Source organism: Perognathus longimembris, chromosome 18 (assembly GCF_023159225.1).
Source record: "Perognathus longimembris pacificus isolate PPM17 chromosome 18, ASM2315922v1, whole genome shotgun sequence".
Lineage (NCBI taxonomy): Eukaryota > Metazoa > Chordata > Mammalia > Rodentia > Heteromyidae > Perognathus > Perognathus longimembris.
In genome coordinates this window covers 714,365-728,028 of record NC_063178.1, presented here as the reverse complement: position 1 = coordinate 728,028, position 13,664 = coordinate 714,365, and positions in this window count along the sequence as shown.

The window sequence follows — 13,664 nt, the reverse complement described above, 5'->3', positions numbered from 1 at the left end:
GTGGATTACAGAAGCCCACATGGATTACAGAAGCTCACGTGGATTACAGGTGGATTACAGAAGCTCACATGGATTACAGAAGCTCAAGTGGATTACAGAAGCCCACATGGATTACAGAAGCTCACATGGATTACAGAAGCTCATGTGGATTACAGAAACTCACGTGGATTACAGAAGCTCACATGGATTACAGAAGCTCACATGGATTACAGAAGCTCACGTGGATTACAGAAGCCCACGTGGATTACAGAAGCTCACATGGATTACAGAAGCTCACGTGGATTACAGAAGCTCAAGTGGATTACAGAAGCTCAAGTGGATTACAGAAGCCCACGTGGATTACGGAAGCTCAAGTGGATTACAGAAGCCCACGTGGATTACAGAAGACCACGTGGATTACAGAAGCCCAAGTGGATTACAGAAGCTCACGTGGATTATAGAAGTGCATGTGGATTACAGAAGCCCACGTGGATTACAGAAGCTCACGTGGATTATGGAAGCCCACATGGATTACAGAAGCTCAAGTGGATTACAGAAGCTCACATGGATTACAGAAGCTCACGTGGATTACAGAAGCTCACGTGGATTACAGAAGCCCACGTGGATTACAGAAGCTCAAGTGGATTACAGAAGCCCACATGGATTACAGAAGCCCACGTGGATTACAGAAGCTCACGTGGATTATAGAAGTGCATGTGGATTACAGAAGCCCACGTGGATTACAGAAGCCCACGTGGATTACAGAAGCTCACGTGGATTACAGAAGCCCACGTGGATTACAGAAGCCCACGTGGATTACAGAAGCTCACGTGGATTACAGAAGCTCACGTGGATTTCAGAAGCCCACGTGGATTACAGAAGCTCACGTGGATTACAGAAGCTCACGTGGATTACAGAAGCCCACGTGGATTACAGAAGCTCACGTGGATTACAGAAGCTCAAGTGGACTGTAGATGCACACATGGATCACAGAAACATGTACAAGTTACAGAAGCACACATGGATTCTGGAAGCACACATGGATTCTGAAGCACACACGGGATTATGTAGAGCCCTCGGCCCTCGTGCGCTCTCTCCCGTCCCGCGGGGGAAAGGCTGGGGCGTGCCCTAGTGTGTGAAAAAGGTGAGGACGTGTGTAGTCGCGAATAATGCCCACCCAGTCCTCTTATGTTTAAAATGAGGACTCAGGATGCCAGGCGCTTCAGGGAAAACATCACACAAAGTCCAACGTTTAATCTCAGGATGGGGTTTATATAGCAGTGATGACCAGCCGGAAGGGGAGGGACTTGGAGTGGCTAGCTAGACATGGCGATAGGCTGATTATGAGCTGTCCATCATGGTGATGTCACGGGACTTCCTCTATGGGCGGTTGTCATGTCCCATAGGACCACCCCCTGGGTTCCGCCTGCCACCATCTTGGCGCGCACATGGTCCGAGGCGGGAGACAGGGCTAGCAGCCACGCGGCCCCAGGCCAGGAGAAGAGGCGGGCCTAGGACCGCCTCTTAAAGCTATAGGTGGTGCCCAACATCTCCCCCTTCTGTTTTTTAAATAGCAGGAGGTGATGTAAACATAAGGCATATGTAGACATAAGGCAAAGGGGCCACCCATTTGGCTCAGTCCGGGGAAAATTGGAGTTCTTAGTCCGTTTCTGCGCCACTCAAGATAATGCAGGCAACATTCCCCTTCGCTGGTGGTGAGGTAGAGGCAGGTTCGGGTTCTGGCCACCCTGGAGGTCCACGGCAGCAGAGGTGCTGGTGACTTAATGCATGTGGTTAGTAAACATTTTACCATAAACATTGAAGCAAGGTGTCAAAACCCTCAACTCCTATTTCTCTCCAATGGGAACCCCTAAGTTTAGCAGCAGGGGAGAGACAAAAGGGAAATTACAATGTAATACTCCATTCCTAGTTCTTTTGCAAAGCTGCAGGCAATATTGCCACAGCAAAACATTGTGCCACGGGAGACGCCAAGGCAGAGTCCAGGAAGCAAGCAGGGCCAGTGCTGATCCACCACTGATGCATGCAGGCAGGCTTCCCGTATTTCCATGGAAGAGCAGGAAGAAATCCACCACAGTCTTTGTTTTCCTAGAGAGAACAAGAAGACATTTCTCCAGAGCAAATGCTCGTATCCAAATTGGGTTTGGTTCCCCAATTGGGAAGGTGCATGCAAAGCCCCTTCCCATGCTGTTTTGGGGAGATTTAAATTTTTTTTTAGTGTAAATTTAAGATATTTAATGTAAACATAGCTGTCCTTAACTGGTCATGGGGGCTGTTCCCCCCCCTTTGTTTTAATTAATAACAGAGGAGGGCACCAGGCTGGGAGTATGGGCGGAGGTCATCTCTTCTGGAACTACTTCCTGCTGAAAGGGGGTGAAGTAGTCAGGAGCCCCTGATTCGTCATTTGGCCTGGTACCATCCAGTTTGGTTGGTGAAAGTCCTCATCATTCCCACAAGAATGGTTATCAGGGCCAGTGGGTGTCATGGTCTCCTCTGGCTACCTCCTGTAGCTTGGGCACATCAAGGAAAACCTAGGGCTGGGGCCTTCAGGGTCCAGATATGCGCTGGGCACAGCAGTGTAGAAAGATGATGGCCTTGAACTGCAAGTTCCCAGGTGGCAACCTCAGTGAGGGATGTTATCCTGTTAAAAGAGACTTTTGAAGAGGTCAGGCAAAAGGCTGACAAGTTCACAGGGCTAGTTAACACGAATGACATAGGAGAACATACCCTGGGCATAAGCCAGAAAAGTTCCATTGGAACATAAATCCAATTGTGGCCAATTACAAGGAAGGAGGGATAGCTGAAGGAAATGTTTAGGGATAGTGGACCGGTTTGGAGTAGCCAGTCAGAGGCTAAAATAAATATATGTACATATATACTGTTGGGGATCAGCAGCCCTGGGGCTGCGTGGCTGTTAACTGCCAGGCTAACTCTAAACCCCCTTCTGTGGAGATCCCGGGCCTATTTGCCCCCTCCGTGTGTTCCCCTTTCACTGTCACGCATAGCCTCTGGCCAGTAGGAAGTAATGCGGGAGCAAAGGCCACAGGTAAGCTCTGGACCGGGTGTGGCCGTGATAATGCCCTCCCCTCCCCCCATACTCACCAAGGAGGCCAGGTACGCATGGACATCTCAGAGTAAGCTTCAGGAGCTTCCCGAAGTTTTATTCAGGAGAGAGGTTTATATAACAGTAATGGCGGCAGGAAGAAGAGGGACTAACTGGGTATTAATGATTGGCTGATGAACTGTCCATCATGGTGATGTCACAGAATTTCCCGCAGAGGCGGAGATCACAGTCCCCCCCAGGACCAGTCCCCTTGGCTCAGGCTGGCGCCATGGTGGCACACGTGCTTACAGATGGAGGGCGGGGCTGGCTTAGCTCCCTCTTTTGGGGGAGGTTCCAGACCCGGGGAGAAGGTAGGAGTGGATAACAGCCAAGCAACCCAGGTCTTAAAGGTATAGCCATCCCCAACAGTTAGCCACTCCTACCCCCTTCCGGGTCCAGTACCGGAAGAGGTAGCAAACCAGCCCCCCCTCCCATATCGGAGCACTCATGTGTGTGTCAAAATGGTGCTGACTGGAGCCCAGGGGGTGGTCCTGTGGGCTGCGACCTCCACCTCTGTTGGGGCCTCTTCCACACGCCTCTGGGGGAAGTTCCGTGAAATCACTGTGATGGCCAGCCCAGATCAGCCTATCACTAGTGACTTCAGGTACCTCCCCTTCCTGCCACCATTACTGTCATATAAACCCCTCCCCCGAGTAAACCAGTGGGAGTTCCAGAAGCTTACCTTGAGACGCCTGCATGTTCTGTGTCCTTCATTTCAGGAGCAGGAGGGGGGCGTTCTCGCGTCTACACACCGCCAAGGTTTGCACATTGGGCTGCACTCCAGCTTTCCGCCCGGCGCGAGGGTGAAAGGGTTCCCGACATATACAACTGGCAGGAAAAGAAAAATGGACAGGTATGGGCATTGAGTGGGTAAACAACTATTCCTCCTGATCTCCCGGCTCTGATTAATTTTGAAAGGGCGAGACAAAGTGACTCCATTTCGGATGTGACATCATTCTCCTCTTACTCCTCTCCATGATCCTTGTTCCCTGAACTGGCTGAGTCCCAGGGATCTAGGTGCTTGCTGCTGGCATTCACAGGGTTTGAACTCAGGGCCTGGGCACTGTCCCTGAGCACTTCTGCTTGAGGCTAGCACTCTACCACTTGAGTCACGGTGCCACTTTCAGCATTTTGCTGGTTCTCTTGAGCCAAGCTTCCAGTCTGGCTCTTTGCTGGTTAGTTGGGAGATGGAGTTTTAGAGGGATTTTCTGCCTGGGCTGGCTTCAAACTGCAATCCGAGGTTCCAGCCATAAAAGCCCTTTTTGTCTCCAATTAAAGCAACAAAGAGAGCAATAGGAATAGAGTTTTACCTGCAACTTGTTGAGAATTGACCAACAAATACTTGTCAGAGTTCTGTCATAACACTTAGAGAACAGCAGACTCTGAATGAGATCCATGTGCCATCAAGTCAAATTGTATCATTTAACCTTGCTGGCAGGCGGAAGAGAGCACAAGTGAATAATAATCAAGAGGGAAAAGGGTCGGGGCAATGTAAAGGTCTCAGCTTTAGCAGTGGCTGTGTCTTCCATCCTGGATCAGCAGGCTTCATTAGTCATGTGTGATGGAGGCAGGTAGGAGAGATGGGTTGGATCTGGGCAAGGCTGTAGTGGCATCTCAGAGTCCCCTGGATAGATTGTCACACCTCCTGCTGGGTTACCTGCAAAATTCTACACAGACTGGTTAAAGACATTTGAAATCTCCCCAGTATTTCCTGGTTGTTTACTGAGTACTGTGACTTTTGTAGGCTGATGCCCTTCTGGTTTAAGCGGGGTGACAACTTTAAAAAGATTTTAGCGGGATTGGGCCTTTAACCATCTTCCTAGTCATAAAATCCACACAGATCAAGGGCCAACCAAGTCTACAGTTTCCGACACAAGAGAGAGAGAGAGACAGAATAAGGAATCATTAGTAGTGAAACCAGGCAGTTTGGGATCCGACTGTGGGAGCTTCCTGTAGTCACAGGCTGCCACAGTCCATGCAGCTAGCACACATGTTGACCTGTATCCTATGAAGCAAAATGTTAATTTTGGGTCAGGAAAATTTAGGTTAATAGTCACATTTGTATAAAATGACTCTGACCCCTCAATCTTAAAGAGTTTGTGAGAGCACAGGAGAGAAAAATGGAAAGCAAAACCTTAGTCTATACCAAAGAATCGTCATGAACAGATGTACACTTGACTTTTAGCATAGAGAATAACGTAAAGAATAACACACTGGTTTTACATCATTGTACTTATACCATATGCTGTATATTAGAACTTTTTGGAATTTTTCTTAGACACATTTGCTTGAATCCAAACAATTAGTTTGGGTTTAAAACCTGAGGTTTTTACTTGCTGTAACTCCACCTACAGGCTGCAAAGGAAAGTTTAACACAAAACTCAAGCAAGTTAATGTAGTAGTTAAAAGGGCAAGTAATTTTTAAACCATGATGCTAGATTTTACATGTTTTACCCACAGACAAACAGACAGACAGGCAGACATACATACAGACACAGTGTGCACAAGCTTTGGGCGCACTTAGAAAAAATTTTCTCTTTCTGAATTGGCCATGTAACTCTACTGGAATTCCAGTGGCAAAATGATATTATTTTGCCCATATTTTAGAACCATGTGGTCAGTTAAAAAACAAAACAACTTTTTCAGCAAACCAAAATTTTCACAGATTATCCGAGAAGCCCCATTTTGAGAAACCAGTTCAGCTCCCATTGGGAGCTGAAGGGAGATGCTATGACCAGAGAGGGTCCAGAAGATGGGAGACAGGACATGAGCAGAACACAGACAGCAGGCTCACAGCAAGGCATCTTTTCTTGTAAGGCTACGGCCCAGGTTGGGGGCAGGGTTTTTCGGGAGCCTCCAAGCCCCTGCCCAGCCTTGAGGAATTTGGCACCTGGGGCGCCACCTGGGGCACATGTTAAAATCCATTCTATTTGTTAACCGAAGGCTTGGGTTCTAGCCAGAGACAAAGCTTAACCGAATCTCCAATTTAGCGAACACCGACAAAACCGAAAGCCTTTTTTGTCTCTTTCAAAGCAGGTTAGCCAACAACGTGTTAGGTAGGTAGCCCAGCAAATTTCCCAGGCCTCAGAAGCGGAGAGGGGGAGGGGCGAGCAAAGGCAGCCAGGCCAAAAGTGGCGCGCGCTATGTCTCCCGCCCACAGCTCGGACACGCGGACCCGGCAGTACCTGCTCCGCACCGGCGGCCTGGATGCGGCGTGCCCCACCTGCCACCGCTGCCACCGCCGCCTCTCACCCCGCGTCCCGGGACCACAGCTTGCAAGTTGGAACCCGGAACCGGGGAGTCCCGGCTCGGACCCGTGCACGAGCTCATCCCCCCGGGCAGCGAGAAGTCCATTCCCCTCTCCAGCAGCCAGGCCAAAAAGGCCAGCAGTCTCCACTAAGGGTGCGGCATGTTTCCAGGTCTTCCAGGCCCTCCTGGCTTGAGTATCTGAAAAGTTCAATCCAGTATTTTGGAGTGTGGACCTCAACATCTTAAAGGATGAGTCGCTCCATCAACTTCGGCTCTGCCCCATCGAGACATGCATGGCTTTTCTCCAATGGGGGTACTACACACCCCAGAATAATCCCCAGCTCACCGGTCGCTCTAAGTCTACGTTTCCCGTGCACTCGCTGCCACACGTTGTGGCGCCATATGTAGGGCCCTCGGCCCTCCCGCGCTCTCTCCCGTCCCGCGGGGAAAGGCTGGGGCGTGCCCTAGTGTGTGAAAGAGGTGAGGACGTGTGTAGTCGCGAATAACGCCCACCCAGCCCTCTTATGTTTAAAATGAGGACTCAGGATGACAGGCGCTTCGGGGAAAACGTCACGCGAAATCCAACGTTTAATCTCAGGGTGGGGTTTATATAGCAGTGATGACCAGCCGGAAGGGGAGGGACTTGGAGTGGCTAGCTAGACATGGCGATAGGCTGATTATGAGCTGTCCATCACAGTGACGTCATGGGACTTCCTCTATGGGCGGTCGTCACATCCAAAAGGACCACCCCCTGGGTTCCGCCCGCCACCATCTTGGTGTGCATGTGGACCGAGGTGGGAGACAGGGCTAGCAGCCACGCAGCCCCAGGCCAGGAGAAGAGGCGGGCCTAGGACCGCCTCTTAAAACTATAGGCAGTGCCCAACAGGATTATAGCCGACTGTGGGGTCTTGCAAGGATTTAGCAACTGCAAAGGGAGGGACTCTCCCTCCCTTTCTTTGTGCTTTGGACCCTGGCATCGGGGCTCCTTCTGGGTCACAATGGCCATCGTGAAAGGCTCCCTGGCAGTCTGTCTGTCCCTGTCTGTCCCAGCAGCGAGGGGCTGAAATTCCCAGCTGGAGTCCAAATGACTCTGCGAGGGCTGCAGTGCTGCCTGCAGCCTGGTCCCACACTCTCCAGTGGCTGGCGGGCAGCCGGGGGGCAGGTGTGGTGAAGGGGGGCTGTGCTGTGGGGGTATCTCTGCAGGAGGCTGGCCCCCAGGTCCCCAAGGCTGTCCCCTTCAAATGCCCCAGCACCATGAGGACGGTGAGGCAGACTTGTCGAGGACTTTCTTGGCACAGGGTCTGCTCCAAGCTCCAGGGGCCTGGTTTACTCTGCTCTGCTGTGGAAACAAACACCACCAGGCCAGGACCCACCTGCTGCCAGGCCCTGCCGCCAGGTCCTGCCCCTGGGCCTGGCCACTGGCCTGCCTGTGCATGGGAGAGCCAGTCTTCATAGTTTAGTCACCTGTGACTTAGTGAGCACATCCTGGGGCCTCAGTCCCCAGAACAGGGTTGGAAGATGCATGCCCCCTGCTGCCCAGGAGGGCCGGAGAGCTGAGCGCCACCGCTCAGTACCGCTTCCGGACCCAAGGTCCTGTGCCCTAGAAGTCCGCAATCCATCTGGGCAGTCAGCACACGGTGCCCATCTTCCCTGCAGGCCTGGCACTCTGCTCTGCTCCAGCACCTTCGTTGTCTCTGTGTAGGAAGCACATTCACCGTCACAACCTCTCGGCTCCAATCCTGCTCCCTTGACAAGCCCATTCTCCCTTCTGTGTGTGCAAGTGACAGCTCTGGCCTGGTGGGGCTGGTGCTTCTGTGTGGTTCTCTTGACTGGACTTGGTGTGTGCTGGCTCCTACGCACCGTGCACACACCAAGATGATCTCCCTATAGGATGGACAGCACTGCATTTCCATTTGCCCTATTGATGGATAGTTGTGCTACTTCCACCTTTTTCTGTGAGAACGAGGATTTCAGTAAATGTGATGTGATGCGTGCACACAGATGGCATCCCGGCCAGGACTCATCAATGCAAAGCCGTCTGCAGGCAGGACTGCTGCTCGAGGGAGTGGAGAGTGGAGAATGGGCCTCGGAGGTGTGGGCCAAGCTTCTGCACATCGTAGCAGAGGCCAGGCTGGTACGTGGCCCAGCCTCTCATCCAGGAAGGGGTGGTGGTCCCTGAACAGCCAGCAAGCGCTGCTCTGACCTGTTCTACATCAGAGACATTCCCAGGGCAGCCCTGGCCAGGAAGGTGGTGAAGGAGGGGTGGCTTCTGTCCTCTCTGAGACCTCGGGGTGGGAGTGGGACCCACGCAACCAGCCGTGGGAACCGATTTCCAAGTCTGTGGTGGTGCCGCGGGGTGCATAGGAACACGAAGGCCAAGTTCTCCGGGGCCAGTGGTTCCCTTTCAAAAGCTCTTTGTTTTGCCACGTGAAGCAGATGCTTTTCGCTGTGCCACATTGAATTGTGGAAATGGAGTGGTCGTAAGGTGTAGGTAAGTGGAGTACATCACTTAGTAAGACAATTGTCCTCTCAGCCAAAGCTCCACCAAGACAGGACAGGTGTGTGTGTGTGTTGGGGGGGGTGCTGCTCTGAGGAAGCCCCAGATGGGTGCTTAGAGGTGAAGACGTGCACGGTCGGCAGCCCAGCACAGAGCGGGGACGCCAGGTGGCCCTCCCTGGGGAGGGCTGGGTCTCTGGTTCAAGGCCAGCGTGAGCTCAGAAGGCAGGGTAGATGTGGCCCGAGACCTCCGACAGCTGGCAGTGCCGGGTGGGTGCAAGTGTCAGGATAGCCTCGTCCTCCTCAGTGCTGCGTGGCCTGCTCTGCGTGCCACTCAAGACCCCCGGGAGGGCGGCTCCCCTTCGGGAAGGGCCTGCACAGGAGGAAGGACCCACTCTGGGAAGCAGACATAACCGGTAGAGGGGGAGAGGGTAGAGGGAACATCCTGGTTAAGTGGCCTGGGTCACGAGCAGCCTTGAGAGCATCCGGCTGACAGTCGGGGGACACAGGGAGCAACGGAGTTAAAGGTGAGCGCGCCTCCCGGCCCAGAAAGCCCCCACGCTGGCTGACCTAGGGCCCCGTGGCCACCGCCTTCCCCAGAGCCACCCTTCTGTTTGTCTTGTTTTGTAATTTTTTCCAGACAGGATCTCACTGTGTGGCCCAAGCTGGCCTTGAATCCCTGACCCGGCCACCTGTCTCGAGCGCGCCGGGCCTGCAGGTGCGCCTGTGGGCCTGAGTCTGTGCCCAGCTGCCCTCTCCTCTCTACCTTATCTGTGGCAGGAAGATGCTAATATTTGTTTTTCCACATTTCTTTTCCATGTTTTCCCTAGAAGAGGGGCTGGACATTAAGCAAACATGACAGTCAGAACTCAGTTTATGCAAGTGGCGGCATGTTAGCCCCGCAGGGGCATCCTCGGAGCAGGGGTTCAGCGAGAAGTGACAGGCTTTTTCCATCCGGGCAGCCATGCCTTGTGGAAACTCACCGAGCCGTGCGCAGGCGTATCCTCCGGACTTTCCTCGCCTGACACCAAAGCAAACATGGAGTTCGCACCCATGACACGTTGCTATGTAGGTACAAAGAAGGCTGAGTGGAGAAACGCTGTCCGCTTTCACAAGGCTCACACTACTGAATGGAAAATGGTTTGGAAAAAAAAAAAAAAAAAAAAAACAACAGGAACAAAAACAGCAACAATCAAAACCTGAACCCCAAACCCCAACCAGAACAGAGCCTGTAGCACAGAGCTGACGGCCAGCCGTGTCTCCTCCTCATCCCGATTTCCTCGTTGGGTTTCTGCCCCTGACTGTGGCCGGGGTGTCTGAAAATGCCGCCCGCGTTTCCCTTTCTTCCTGTGGCCCAGTGCCCAGGAGCAAATGTGATCGATTCGAATGCGCCCACAGCGTTCTTTCCAGTGGGTGACGCGGCGTGCTGCGCAGTGCTTGCCACTCCACATGTGACGTTGGTCTGAGTTAGACCTGTGAGTCCTCACCGGGCAGAGCTCCCCGGGCTCTCGCCACGTCCCTTTCACAGGACAGGGACAATGATGCCGGCTAGCAGGGCATCTGCAAAGCCGGTTTGGCAGGACGGGATGACGGGGGTGCAGACCTGCACCATGGCCATGGTGGCTAATCTGAACGAGCAGAGCGCCCGAGGTATTGGCGGCCTTTCCTGTGAAAGGCCAGCGATGCACCTGGGAACCCGGGTTTTACAGCTCATCACCCAGGTTGCCAGCACCTACTGCAGCTGTGGTTGCATGATGGTGGCCACAGACTGTGCACATGAACAAGCAGAGCCACACTCCAGTAAAATTTTATGTACAAACAGATGGAGGTCTACATTTAGCCTGGGTGCTGTGTCCAGTCTCTCTGAGACAGGAAATCCCTCCTAGTGCGAGTTCTTTGTTCCCAAAATGACTTTGACCCTCAGGCTTGACCGCGGACTCCACGGTGGACCCCACTCGAGGGGGTGCCCGGGGGACCACAACCCTTATGACCCACCGAACCTGTAGAGGGGTGAGAACCGTTTCCTACCCCGCTGAAAGCAGGCAGAGCACACACCCACCTGCTGGAGCACCTGCCCTGACTGCGGAGGAGCCTCCAAGTGAGCAGGCGCGCACTTTCCCATTCCCACTCAGCCTCGCGCGCGGAACCGCCCTCCTCAGAACAGGGCCAGGACTTCCCCGGGAAAGCCTTACACACCACACCCAAGCACAGAACCTACAGAAGACGGAACTTGAAACTCAGCAAGCATCACCACGGCGGGGCGGAGGACCAGATGTGCCGGACATTTGCACTCTGCATGAGGGAGCCCTCGGGTGTCATCCATGCGACTGGATTCTGAAGGGAAAAAGCGAGGTGTTGGGGATTCACGCTGCCCTTCCCTCAGCCCTGGGGCAATGTAAAAGCTAGCCACCCCCATCTTCCAGCTTCAACTGGAAGAGAAGTCCCCGCCCCTGGGGGGGGGGGTGGTGAGCATGTGCGTGCCATCATGGCGGCGGAGCCCCCAGAGACCCAGCAGGGCTGTGGTCCCTGCCCATAGAGGAAGTTTCATGACATCACCTGATGGGCAGCCCAGCTCAGCCAATCAGCTAGTCAACCCAAGTCCCTCCTCTTCGTTCCCGCCATTACCGTTATGTAAACCCCCTCCCTGAGTAAAGACTCTTTTGAGACTGGTGGACCATCTAGACCGACTCCCCGGAATTTCTTTCCCGCGTCGGCTCCAGACATGTGAGGGGGATGGACGGGGAAGGGGATTTCGGCATTTCTCCTCAGCTTAGCGCAGTCCACGAAGATACGCTTTCCTCCTTCTGCTGGCGAGAGGGGTAGAGCCGAGTTTCTTTCATAGTTTGGGATTTGGGCATCTCCCTGGGAGAAGCAGGGAGAGGGGTCTTGAACTCCAACATCTGGTGCCCGAATGCGGGGCAGGCAGAGGAACGCATGGCCGGTAATTTCGGGGTTTAGTAACCCCACAGACTTCGCTGAGTGATTGGGTGCAGAGGAGAAAGTGCCCGTCCAGAGAGGGGCAAACGCATAGAGAGAGAACAGGGATGGGCTCGCGGGGCCTCGCAAGTCCCAGGGCACGGCGCCGGAAAGAGTTGTTCCACCATGGCTGCTTCGTGCCAGGCGGGGTGGAGTGGAGCGCATGTCCCGCAGAGACGCGACAGAAAGGCGCTGGGGTCCGCGCGGCCTCGGGCGGCGACAGCGCAAGGCGTTCACAGCCACCAGGGCCAGCGCCCCGCTGGGGTTCACAAGTGGCGGCGTGCGCTGGGCCCTGGGGGTGGCGGCAGCGGGGTGGTCCTAAAGGCCCCAAATTTCCAACAAAAACCGGAGTAATTGGAGATATTTAAAGAGGAGACAAAGAGTTTTAATACAGCGATAAATAGTTTGGTTGGATTTCCTACAATTACCAGTGCAAAAATACAAAAAACAATTTCTTTTGGAGTTTTTTCTGGATGGATGGAAAGTTTGCTTGTCTGATGTGATTTGAAAAAAATGGCTTTGAAAGACACAAAGAAAGGTTTTCTGCTCTTGTTATTGATGTTTGTTAAGCTTGGAGATTCGGTTAAGTTCTGCTTGTTGTTGGCTAAATCCTGTTTTCTCTAGCATTGATTACATGGTGGGCAATAGACTCAGTTTTAGCAAGCTCCATCTTGGTTCCCTCAAGGTTCCAAAAACTCTTGAAGGTGGAGTCCCACCCATCCCCCAGGTGGTGGGCCTGTCGAATTCCTAGAGGCAGGGCAGGGACTTGGATTTTCCAGCTCCCGGTAACCCTGCCCCCACTCTGAACTCTGTAACTATGGCCTTGCATTTCAAAGGTGCCTCGCAATTCAGATGCTGGAAGATGAGAGTGTCTTTCTGTGAGCTTGCTGTTGGTGTTCATGCCCTGTCTTCCCTTAAGCTCCCCACAGGAGCTAAACTGGTTTCTCAAAATGTGGCTTCTCAGGGGCTGGGGATATGGCCTAATGGCAAGAGTGCCTGCCTCATATACATGAGGCCCTGGGTTCGATTCCCCAGCACCACATATACAGAAAATGGCCAGAAGTGGCGCTGTGGCTCAAGTGGTAGAGTGCTAGCCTTGAGCAAAAAGAAGCCAGGGACAGTGCTCAGGCCCTGAGTCCAAGGACCAGGACTGGCCAAAAAAAAAAAAAAAATGTGGCTTCTCAGATAACCTGTGAAAATTTTGGTTTACTGAAAAAGGTTTTGTTGTTTTTTTTTTTTTATCAACCACGTGGTTCTATTATGGGCAAAATAATACCATTTGCCACTGGAATTCCAGAAAACTTAAATGGCCAATCAGAAAAGCAATTTTAAGAGTGCTCAAGGTTCATATGTGTGTCTGTGTGTCTGTATGTCTGTCTGGTAAAACTTAAAAGCAAAACAAAAATAGGTTTTCAACCCAAACCAGTCATGTTCGGGTGCAAGCGAATATGTCTAAGAAAAACTAAAAAAAAAAAAAAAGGTTCAAATATACAGCATGTGATATAAGTACAATGATATAAAACCAGTGTGCTATTCTTTATATTCAGTGTGTTAAAAGTCAAGTGTACAACTAGTCCTGACAATTCTTTGGCATGAATTAAGATTTTACCTTCCCATTTTTCTTTCCTGTGTTCTCATAAACTCTCAAGATCAAGAAATCGGAATCGGGCTGGGGATATGGCCTAGTGGCAAGAGTGCTTGCCTCGTATACATGAGGCCCTGGGTTCAATTCCCCAGCACCACATATACAGAAAACGGCCAGAAGTGGCGCTGTGGCTCAAGTGGCAGAGTGCTAGCCTTGAGCAAAAAGAAGCCAGGGACAGTGCTCAGGCCCTGAGTCCAA